Consider the following 11,388-nt stretch of genomic DNA (forward strand, 5'->3'; position numbering starts at 1 on the left):
ATTGCTATCACAGCAGCCATCTCTTCAGTTTGTGCACCTCCACTGCCTTTCATTCCATCGCGTCCTGGGTTGTGATACTCACGAGAGTGCTTTGAAAATTCTTCAACCAGCTCCTTGGCCTGAATTGGGTTTTTCTTTGTTAGTGGTCCTTGCGAATCAAGGAGTTGTCTAGTCATGACATTCACCCCATCATAAAATATCGACATTTCTTGCTGAAGATTTAGGTCATGTTGAGGACAATTCCTTAACAACCCCTTGTAGCGCTCCCATGCCTCGTATAATGACTCCCCCGGATTTTGCACAAAGTTGGCAATTGCCTTCTTGAGTTTAGAGATTTTGGAGGGTGGACAAAACTGATCTAGAAATCTCTCACGCAATTGGGCCCATGTGGTGATTGTACCAGGTGGGAGTGCCTTTAACCAGTCTTTTGCTGCTCCCTTGAAAGTGACTGGTAGCATCCTTAGCAAAGCTGTCTCCCTTGGGATATTGGGAGTATTAAAATAATCCGCAATATCGTTCACCTCGTCTAAGTGTTTGAAAGCATCCTCGTGATCCTTCCCGTAGAATGGGATATCCTTAAGTGCAGTAAGGATATGTCCCTTCAACTCGAATGTGGCATTGGCAGGAATCGTAGGATGTACTAAACCCGGCCCCACATCATCTCGAATGCGCTTCTTGTAGTCCCCCATGGCTATCTCATCTATATTTGCCATCTCGTTCTCCGGCTCGTCCCCGGGTTCACTCGTATAAAGTCCAAATTCTGTGTCGGATTCATATTCTGATTCGTGTGGAATAGGAATTGGACCAAGTTCTTCAACTTTGCCCTTATCCTTTGAGGCTGAACTCGATTCCACTGTCTTAGTCTTCTTCCCCGACTTCCTTGAAAAGGCTGATTTTAGTTCTTGCAAGGGTGTCTTCTTTGGCGTTTGATCTTCCCTCGCGTTCTTGTTCTTATTTTTGTGAAGGGCTGACTCCGGATCTTCAAGTGGTGGCACCAAAGGTGTGTTAGAGCCTCTGGTCATGAACTCCTGCAAACTAAACAAAATAAAAACGTAAAACTGAACTAAAATAGAAAAATAAACTAAAAACTAAAGAAAACTAAAAATCACAGTTCTCACGTCGTGAGACTATATGCTCACGTCGTGAGTCCTGTGACAGAGGAAAAAAAATCAAACCTTGCTGGAAAATTAACTTTTTGCGGGTTTTATCCCACAAAAAGGATCGGTTAACTTAAAGCAAATAAATAAATAATAAACTAAGCCGTTCCCCGGCAACGGCGCCAAAAACTTGATGTGCACGGAAGTACCCACTAATTTTAATATTTATAACCTAACAAACTTAGACTAACTATGCACTTATAGTTAGTGTACCTAGTCAGATTACAGTATAGCTTAGGTAAGTCGGGTGTCGATCACAGGGGACGGTGTTATTAATTAATCTATTTACTACTAAATTAATCTAATTATTAACAAGCTAAAAAGGGGTTTTTTATCTGATTTTGCAAGATCAGACTAACTTAACTCAAATTCAATCAATAATTAAAAAACACTCTTATCTAGTTCGAATCCACTTTGTCCTTATGGCTAGCTAATAATTAAGGATTATTAAGTTGGTTATTATTATATTAGTAATTTAGGTCTAAATTTACCAATAGTTAATTAATTCATGTAAAGTTATGTATGGTCACACACAATTAAACACAGAATCAATTATGTTATGAATATGCTATGTAAGATTTATCATGCAAACACAATTATGATCATAATCTATGTTCTCTAGCACAGCAAAGTTAATTACTTCAATCACTAACTAAGATTTTGGTTGATCCTAGCTCTAGTAATTCAATGTTCACTAAATTACTAGGTTATCAAGTTCATGCAGTTAATGGTCACTAAGCTACACATAACATGAGTTTAAGCAACTAAAGCAACAACTTAAGCATGCTAGGTAACAATAAATCAAACACAAGCAATTCACCAACTAAATAAATCCATATAAAGTTATGCTATTCATAAGTTTGAAGCTTCATCTAGCTAGATAAGAGTAGCTAGATTCAGCTGCTCATAGTAGCAACTAACATATAAACACAACTCAAATAAGAAAATATGTCTATAAGTATCAAACAAGTAAACGAATTATGAACTTTTACTCTTTTTGGTGTTGAAAACCCTTTTCCGGGACCTTGCTTCTGCTGTAAATCGCCTCCTGGAACCTTCCTCCTTCAGCCAAAAGTCCCCCAAATCGTAATGGGCAAAGGTATTTATAATATCTTTTAAATTTACCGTTCACGTCGTGAGAATTTAAGTCCCACGTCGTGAACTTCGAGATAATCGTGTTCGGCAAGGATTCCTTCACCCGGATGCTTATCTTCTAACTCTTTCTACTCACGTCGTGAACCATCAACTGTTCACGTCGTGAGCACGTCTTTTGGGTGTTTTTTTCGTTCTTCTTTTCTTCAAGTCCCCCAAAGTTCCAAGCATTGTCACTTCTGGTCCCTTTCTTCTAAAATGCTTTATTTTGGCTGCAAATAACATTTTATCCTCATAAGTACCATAATTCTATGCAAATAACCAAAATATTAAATAAAGTGTAGATCAATATTGCCTAAAACTATGTATAAATTTGGCAATATCAATAACCCAAAATCAATTCAATCTGTGCGGAATAAATTGTTCCTTTTAGTTGGTCAAAGATATGATCAATTATGGGGAGGGGGTATTGATTTGTGATGGTTACTTTGTTGATCTCCCAATAATCGATGAACATTATCATCGACCACCCTTTTTCTTCACCAAAAGAGATGGAGATCCACAAAGCGAAGTACTAGGTCGTACAAAGCCTTTGTCCAATAATTCTTGTAATCACGTCATTAACTCCTTTATTTCGGTTGGTGTTGACAGATAGGGTCCTTTACAATAGTAGTTGTTCTAGATATCTGGTCAATCCGAAAATCAATTTGCATATTCGGTGATAAACTAGGTAGGTCGTCACTCAGGAAAGACCTCGAGAAAGTATCTCACCACATCAATATTCCTATCGTCTTCTTCTCCTTGGAAGTGTCCACAATGTATATCAAGTATGAATGACACCCTTTGGCAATGCACTTATGTGCCTTGATACATTAATGACAAATGTGACGACTCCTCTTTTATCTCTATAAATGATGAGAGGTTCATCGTAAATGTGTGAATTTTGTGTAATCATACTGGAGGATAGGATCTATTTGTACACATAAAATTTATGATCAAAGCCTAAGACACCTTCCATATTAAAACATATATGTAAAAGAGCCCAGTTACAATGATGATCATAATGTCGAGTTGGAGAGAGAGAGAGAGAGAGAGAGAGAGGTTGTATCATTATGGTACGTGACCATAGGGCTATGCATAGGGGTGACAATTGATGACACTACACGACACGAAATGAAATTGAGACGAAACTGAAATTTGAATTTGTGTTCGTGTCGTGTGCAAAAAACACAACGTCGTGTCGTGTTCGTGTTCAAAATTTGACACGGAACTGACACGATTTAACATTTTTTGTCATGTTTTTCGTGTTTTTCGTGTTATGTTTAAATAAATATTAATTAAATACATTGATTGTTATTTCATGTAATCTTTTCGTGTCGTGTCGTGTTTGTCGTTTTTAATCGGTTCATTTTCGTGTTAGTTAAAAAAAATCGAGATCGTGTCGTGTCGTGTTCGTGTTACATAAATCTTGTCGTGTTGTGTCGTGTTAGACAAAAACATGGCATGATGACCCGATTTGCCACCCCTAGCTATGCATTGATAACTATATTGTTACGATAAGATCTTGGTCACCACGGTGGACCATGAAGAACAAAATAAAAAATTTCAACAAAGAAAATAACGTCTCGTGTTCAAACCTAAATAACACATTTCTTGATATGGACATATTACTATTTACCTTTACATGATTGCATGTAGACCTGGCAAACGTGTCGTGTCGTGTCGGCTTCGTGTCGTGTCAAGACATTAAACGGGTTGAAAGGTTTGACCCTAACCCGACTCATTTAATTATCGTGTCGTACCGTGTCAATCCATTTATTTTTGTTTCAGTTTCGTGTCGGGTTTCGGGTTAGGTTTAGACCTTATAAATATATTATGTCATGTCGGGTTGAAATATTTTAAAGGTTGGAAAGTAGGAGTTGTGGAGGCAAAAAGGTAAAAATGAAACACTGGAGTTATGAGATGGAAAGACAAAATTTATAGTAAGTTTAGAAGGAAAAATGAAAAGAGTTAAAGCTGGGGAGCAAAGGGATAGGTGGTGAGGATGACTAAAATTAAGTAACTTTGAAAATTTGAATATTACTTCTAATTCTTGAGTTTACCCACTATAAGTCTATAACATATAATATATTTATAAAAATATGAAATTTATAATAAATAATATATAATTAAGCGGGTCATATTCGAGTTATCTTCTAGTTGAAAGTCTTGACTCTAACCCTACCCCTTTAATTATCGTGTCGTGTCGTGTCAACCCGTTTACATAAACGTGTCAAAATCTCTGACCCTAACCCGCTAATTTCGTGTCGGGTTCGTGTCGGATTTTCGTGTCGTGTCATGTTTTGCCAGGTCTAATTGCATGTGGACCAGTTGGCGGAGATACCTAAAGATGACATTTACTATTATTTTGATTAGTGTTGGAAACTACAAAGTCTATATGTGCGATTAATCTTTCTATCGTTTTCGACATTAAAAAACATCATGTTTTCTATGCATTAAAAGCAATGGGGTCGTATGTACTGTTGTCCATAATGTATTGTTTAGCCATATGAAGCGGGAACAACTTTCTTATGTTATAAGTTTTAGTTTGAATGTTACGTCTACTAATTGTCTAACGAATAGAAAAAAATATATATTAATAAGCGAGCCATAAAAATTTACATATTCAGTTCAATTGTCTTCATACGAGCCTTTTTTGTTCATTTTTTAGTCTTTGACTTGTGATAAATTAGTAATTTTTTGTTAAGTGGACATTGTTTGACCTTTTGCATTTATTCAAGGGGCAAGTGGAAGAGTCATGTAGATATAGGCGTAGCTTAGTAACTCAAGTCATGGGGAAACATATAAAGTAATGTAGTTTTTTTATTGCATTAAATGATTGAAAATGAGTTATATATAAACTGTTATACTTATGAAAATATAGATATATATGGTGTATAAGGGGGCTGTTTGGCAGGATCTGAATTTTTAAGATCTGAATTTTCAAGAGGTCTGAATTTCTAAGAGGTCTGAAACTTTAAGTTATGAATTTTTAATATGTTGTTTGGTTGTAACCTCTGAATTGTTGTGCTGAATTATAAATCGACCATTTTACCCTTCAGTGTTATTTTTTTTGTTGAATTCAATGTTTCTATTTATAATAACCAAACCAACTTCTTGAGAATTATAAAAAAAAAAGTATAAACACAATACAAAATCCAAATTAAAAAAAAAATCAAACCAAACATAAATATTTGACAAATCAAATCAAACAATGCTCTAATATAAAGAGGTGAAAGTATGAGGCTATAATAAATAAATCAATAAAAGTATATTGTTATTTCTTGTATTTAACCCTTACAAAAACAATCTTACAATAGCTACGAAAACAACGTGAACTTTATGCTTATTACATGTATATAACCCCATTCATTTACACATCTTGACAAGTATAATACCCTTATCTAAGATAACACAAAGAAAAACTATAAATGAATCACAAAATTGAAACCATTCCATTCATTATTTGTGTTCCAAATCAATGATATGTAGTTAGCTACCGATGAACCTTTCTTGTCCAACAGTATCCCATTGCATAAACATGGTACATTCAACATTAGTTTCATACAAATATACTCTTATATATATTTTCAGAAGAGACAGAAAAGGAACATACAACATCAGTTTCATCCAAATTTCTAATTGCTCAAGGTCAAACATCAGTACCTAAAGTTCTAATTGCTCAAATGAGAGACAGAAAAGGAACAATTTTGGGAAAAAATACTTCACAACCTTCATCCACCATCATCCTGACCATCAAAAATCAGCTTTAACTCAAGAAATTTGGAATGAAGCTATGTTTCACCACTGATTCAGAACATCATAGAAAACCCAAAACATGAAAACAATTCGATTTCACAAATCTGGAGTGATTTTAGCAACTTCGTACCCGACCATTGAAGGAGATCGGAGACCGCATGGTGGAGCCCAACGTCGTTGAGGGCGGCGGAACCAGTGCTGGCGAAGGCAGCGCTTTCGAGGGTGGAACCAGCGGTGGGAGTCGATTTCATGGAGGTGGGAGTCATATCAGAAGTCGTGCGAAACTTGTGGGTGTACGAGATCGACGATGGGCGCGGCGGTGTTGTGCGATTCTACGATGGGAGGAGGTGTTCGATGATGGGAGGAGGTTGTTGGCGTTGGAGTTATCGGAGGTAGGAGGAGACATGAGAGGATCTTGTGAAGGCGGGTTATGGAAGCGTTCGTTCATACAAGGCTAGTACAGGGAGGACGCACATTTTTTTTATTCAGATACAAGTTTAGGTCTGAAAGTTTAAGAGGATTTAGAGAAATTAAGAGCCTTTTATTCATAGACTATCAAACGCTCTACATCTAAAATATTAAGAGGTTGCCTCTTAATTTTTCAATTAAGAGGCTACCAAACAGCCCCTAAGTATAACTATATATTAATAAGTGGTAGTTGGATATGTTATCAATCGCTAATTATTCAAAGACTTTAGAAATACTATTAGTTAGGGAAGTGAAAATGACTTACCTGGGTAATATCTTTGTCATTTTGTTTATATTTATACAACTTTTTTTTGTACACATTTGACTATTTAACTTGTTATATGTGTATAAGTATAACTAAGTCATGGGGAAACATATAAAGTAATGTAGTTTTTTTATTGCGTTAAATGATTGAAAATGAGTTATATATAAACTGTTATACTTATGAAAATGTAGATATATATGGTGTAAGTATAACTATATATTAATAAGTGGTAGTTGGATATGTTATCAATCACTAATTATTCAAAGACTTTAGAAACACTATTAGTTAGGGAAGTGAAAATGACTAATTACCTAGGTAATATCTTTGTCGTTTTGTTTATATTTATGCAACTTTTTTTTGTAAACATTTGAGTATTTAACTTGTTATATGTGTGTTCACATATTACCATTGTCCCCGGCTATAACATTTGACAATGTCAATATATGAACACATTTAACAAGTTAAATGGTCAAATGTGTACAAAAAAAGTTTTTTAAATGTGAACAAAAAGGAAAAGTTAATTACCCTGATAGGACATTTTCCCTATTTTTAATAGCGATTTTATTTTTCATATTTTTTTGTATTATTTTTTTTAAACGTTATTTTTAAAATATCCATAATGTTCTAAATACTAATTAAATATTGATTAATGCTAAACTTTACTTTTTAATTAATAAGTATAATTTTGTTTTGTGAAATATTTTATATAGCTTCTTATATATATATATATATATATATATATATATATATATATATATATATATATATATATATATATATATATATATATGTTTTTAAGCGTATAAAATCTTTTTAAAGTAAATAGTATCTAACAATAAAATTAAATTAATTAAATATGTAACAATAAGTATGGATAGTCTTTTAAAAAAAATAAAAAGAAAATATTACGTAGCAAATAAAAAACAAAACAAAAATCTATATAATGTAAATGTTTTAAAATTATTACAACTTTTAATACTTTTTAATTAGAAGTTTATAAACTTTTAATTTTTTTAGTACAACGTTTTAAACTAGTATTTAACAAAAGTAATTTAAAATGTTATAAAAAATATTAAATTGGCATACAAATTTTGTGAAACACTTTAAAATGTTGTAAAAGAAATATTAGAAATAATTGTATGAAAGTTATAAAAAATTTGTATTAGAATGTCAAAAAAAAAGTTAAAAGCTTGTAAGAAAATTTATAACATTTATAAAATATTTGATTTAAAAGAACTTGTATTAAAACTATATTAGAGTATAAAAAAAGTTAAAAATATAGGACAAAAATATCATAAAAATATTGTAAGAAATTATAAAAAGTCTTAAGAAATTTGTAAAAAAAAAATTGTTCATATTTAGACAACTTTTTTTTGTACACATTTGACCATTTAACTTGTTAAATGTGTTTACATATTACCATTTTCTTCTGTTAGGTGAAAATGATAATATGTGCAAATTAAATGGTCAAATGTATAAAAAAATGTTGTCTAAACGTGAACAAGACCAAAATGTAATTACACTAACAAGTCATTTTCACCTATTAGTTATACTTCTACACATGGGTTTGTCACTGTCAGGCCTAGTTTAATGTTAGGTGTATAAAATACACATTTTTGCATTCTTATTTTATGTTTATTTTAAACATTGCATGGTATTTTAATACAGTTTTATATGCATTTTGTATTTTCAGGACAAATTCGAGGATTTATCTACTTTCACGGTTTTTGTGGGGATTTTAAGATGATTGAAGAATGACACATACTTGGAATGTTGGAAGGAAGCATTACGCGAAGTTTTAGAATTTTTGGAGCCAAATTGAAGAAGTTGGAAAAACAAAAAATGGAAATCTCATATTAAAACACGACTCACACTTTATTTACACATGTCATTACACGGGTGTGTTTCGTGAAAATTATGCAAAAGGTTTTTGTGCAAAAGGTGTTTTGGTCGTGGAAATTATCAAATACTTTTACATTTCCTAGCTTATGAGGAATATTAAGTGTTATTGGTAATAATTGCATGAATTATCAAGCCATATAGTGATCTAGTTTAAGAGCTTGTTTATATTGGATTAATTAGATGAGATTTTACTTTGAAGATCATGTTTTGAATAAAAATGCTTTTGGCGGTTCTAAAATACTAGAGCTAATTAGTGTTTTAGTTACTAATCTAGATGAAATGTGAATTGATGTTATATCACATCCAACAACACAGTATTTGAATGGAAATTAGAATTGGAAATCCTTTTTAATTTCTGAATTTTCGTCATTATCTTGTTTATTTATGAAGTTTCAATTAAAGTTAACACAATCCCCTATTTAAACAACTAATCGTGTATCATGTGAAAGTATGGTCAAATAATTAGTCTTGTATTTTAGTGGTTCAACCCTGTTTACTCTATATTATTTTTTAGTATATTGTAGCAATGATTTTTATATTATTTATATTTCTTTTATTTGTAGGTTTGACACCCAAACATTAAACAAACGAGAAAAATGATTTGCTTAAGATAGTTAAGTTGGATCAGATTAATTCAATGTAGCAATTTTTTTCCTATAGTCATGATTTTGAGGTGAGTTTTTAAACATGACATGGGACAATAATAAGAGAGTATGAATACATATTCTTGGATGTGCAACTTAACGAGCGAATAGAAACACTTAAAAAGTTTTAGTCAAACATCTACACCGATAGTTTGTGGTATGAATTAGATTAACGGTCGTACATAATATGTGGTTTTATTTTTGGTTTGTCATGTAATTTAATTATTTACCGTTTAAGTAAAATAAGAAAGGTTAGTTTTATGAGTTCAAAATCAACATATACATATAAATTAATGTGAAATAGACAAGCGTATGTAAGAATAAAAAGAAAAATACCATTTTTAGACTTGTCAAATTTGTCCGATTTATATAGGGTTAAAACACTAAACGGGTTAAGATAGTTTGATTGCTGGTTGATTTAACTATAAACACATCCGAGGAATCATGAATGATTCATGATTCCTCTTATGTGTTTATAGTTATCATTCATGATTCACATCATCAACCATAGATCAAACTATCCAAACCGGTTTGACAAAAAAATCGGTTTGTACATCTTTATATGAATCCACCTCCAAGAATTTTTGCTAGAAGACAAAATCACATTGTCAAGGACCTCTACCAAAGCCGAGAGCTATTGACTTTCGACACCACCGCTTATATGCTCCAAGCAAAAGTCGGCCCGTTTCAACCCAAAGGAATGCAAATAGCCCTTTTTTTAGTACATAAAGCATAAAACCTGTGAAAACGGTTTTTAAAAGTCATATGTCCACACCAAACCTCTTGCCAAAATAAAGTCTGAGTACCATCCTTAACAATATGCCTTGTATCTGAGTACATGATAATCTCTTTGACGTAAAGTTGGTTGATAAATCCAACAATGGTCTCCCAAATACCAAAACGATAACCAACCATGCGATTAGGACCAAAACTACCAACAATATCATGAGAAGCTTTAAGAACCTTAACCCATAAAGCTTCCGGCTCTAAAAAAACCTTTGTCGCCACTTATACAAAAAAGCTTGTAACATCCCAAATTATAGAGTAAAATTTTCAATTTTTAAACACAAGCAAAACATTTCATTCATCCATAAAGAGTAATCATTCCAACTGTTTAGTAATAAAATAAGATTAATAATGTCATAGGCGGAACATCTCAAAACATAAAAGTCGATGCAATGTGATCATTGTAACACCTATTTTAGGTATATGAGTTATTACGCTTTTGATTAAACAAAATGTAAAGTCTTGAATTTTGAGGTGGTCACGACGTGAGGAAGGAGACCTCACGACGTGACCATCAAGGCAGAAAACGTGCATCTATATTGCGAGCAATGACGTGACGAGCATGTGGTCATGACGTGGCGGTCACTTGAAGGTTAACCCTAATTCTACGTGTTTTGTGCCCTATTTAAAGGAAGTGAGGGGCTAGGGTCTGCACACCCTCAGCCTCCATCACCTCCGTCCTGCCCAAATCAAAATTAGCTTCCATTGTTGACCTTGAAGAGCTCTTTTGGTGGTTTTTAGCTCATTATTGATGAAGAAGAGTCCTTTGGTGCATTTTTATGGCAAGAAAGTCTCCTCCTCACCACCTTGTATTGTTTATGGACCTTTGTAAGTCCTAAAGCTCTTGTCTTTCTCATTTGAGCATGCTAGATCTAAGTTTTATTCAGTTTTCTTCATGGTTGGGTTAGGTAGAATGCATGGGATCCATAAAGTTAACAACTTTATGGATTATCGAAGCCCTTTAATTAACATAAGTCTCAGATTTGAGGGTTGGTGATTATTTGGACTCCAAACATGAGTTTTGGCATTATTTTCTCTTTATTTGACCTAGTTAGTGTTCAAGTCATGCAGTGGGCATGCATGACTAAAAAGCTATGATTTTTATGGTCCTTTGGGTTGGGAACAACTTTTGGAAGGTTTGAAGGATTGGAATAAAGGATTAAAATCTTAATGCTCTAAGCTGTTTAGATCAGGTCTCACGGCGTGACGGGTTGTGTCTCACGTCATGAAGAGGGGTGTTTCTACGACTGTTTTGTCCTAAACCTGTCACGACGTG

General features: G+C 33.2%; 1 non-coding gene across 1 annotated transcript; it reads left to right on the plus strand.

Annotated features, from left to right (window-relative positions):
* Window positions 1–222: 222 nt before the first annotated feature.
* LOC145168216 (small nucleolar RNA R71) lies at window positions 223–329 on the plus strand. Its single transcript, XR_013741787.1, has one exon. It is a non-coding gene; the product is annotated as a small nucleolar RNA R71 (small nucleolar RNA).
* Window positions 330–11,388: the final 11,059 nt, after the last annotated feature.

Source organism: Lactuca virosa, chromosome 3 (genome assembly GCF_052849685.1).
Source record: "Lactuca virosa cultivar CGN04683 chromosome 3, Lactuca_virosa_CGN04683_v6, whole genome shotgun sequence".
Classification (NCBI taxonomy): Eukaryota; Viridiplantae; Streptophyta; class Magnoliopsida; order Asterales; family Asteraceae; genus Lactuca; species Lactuca virosa.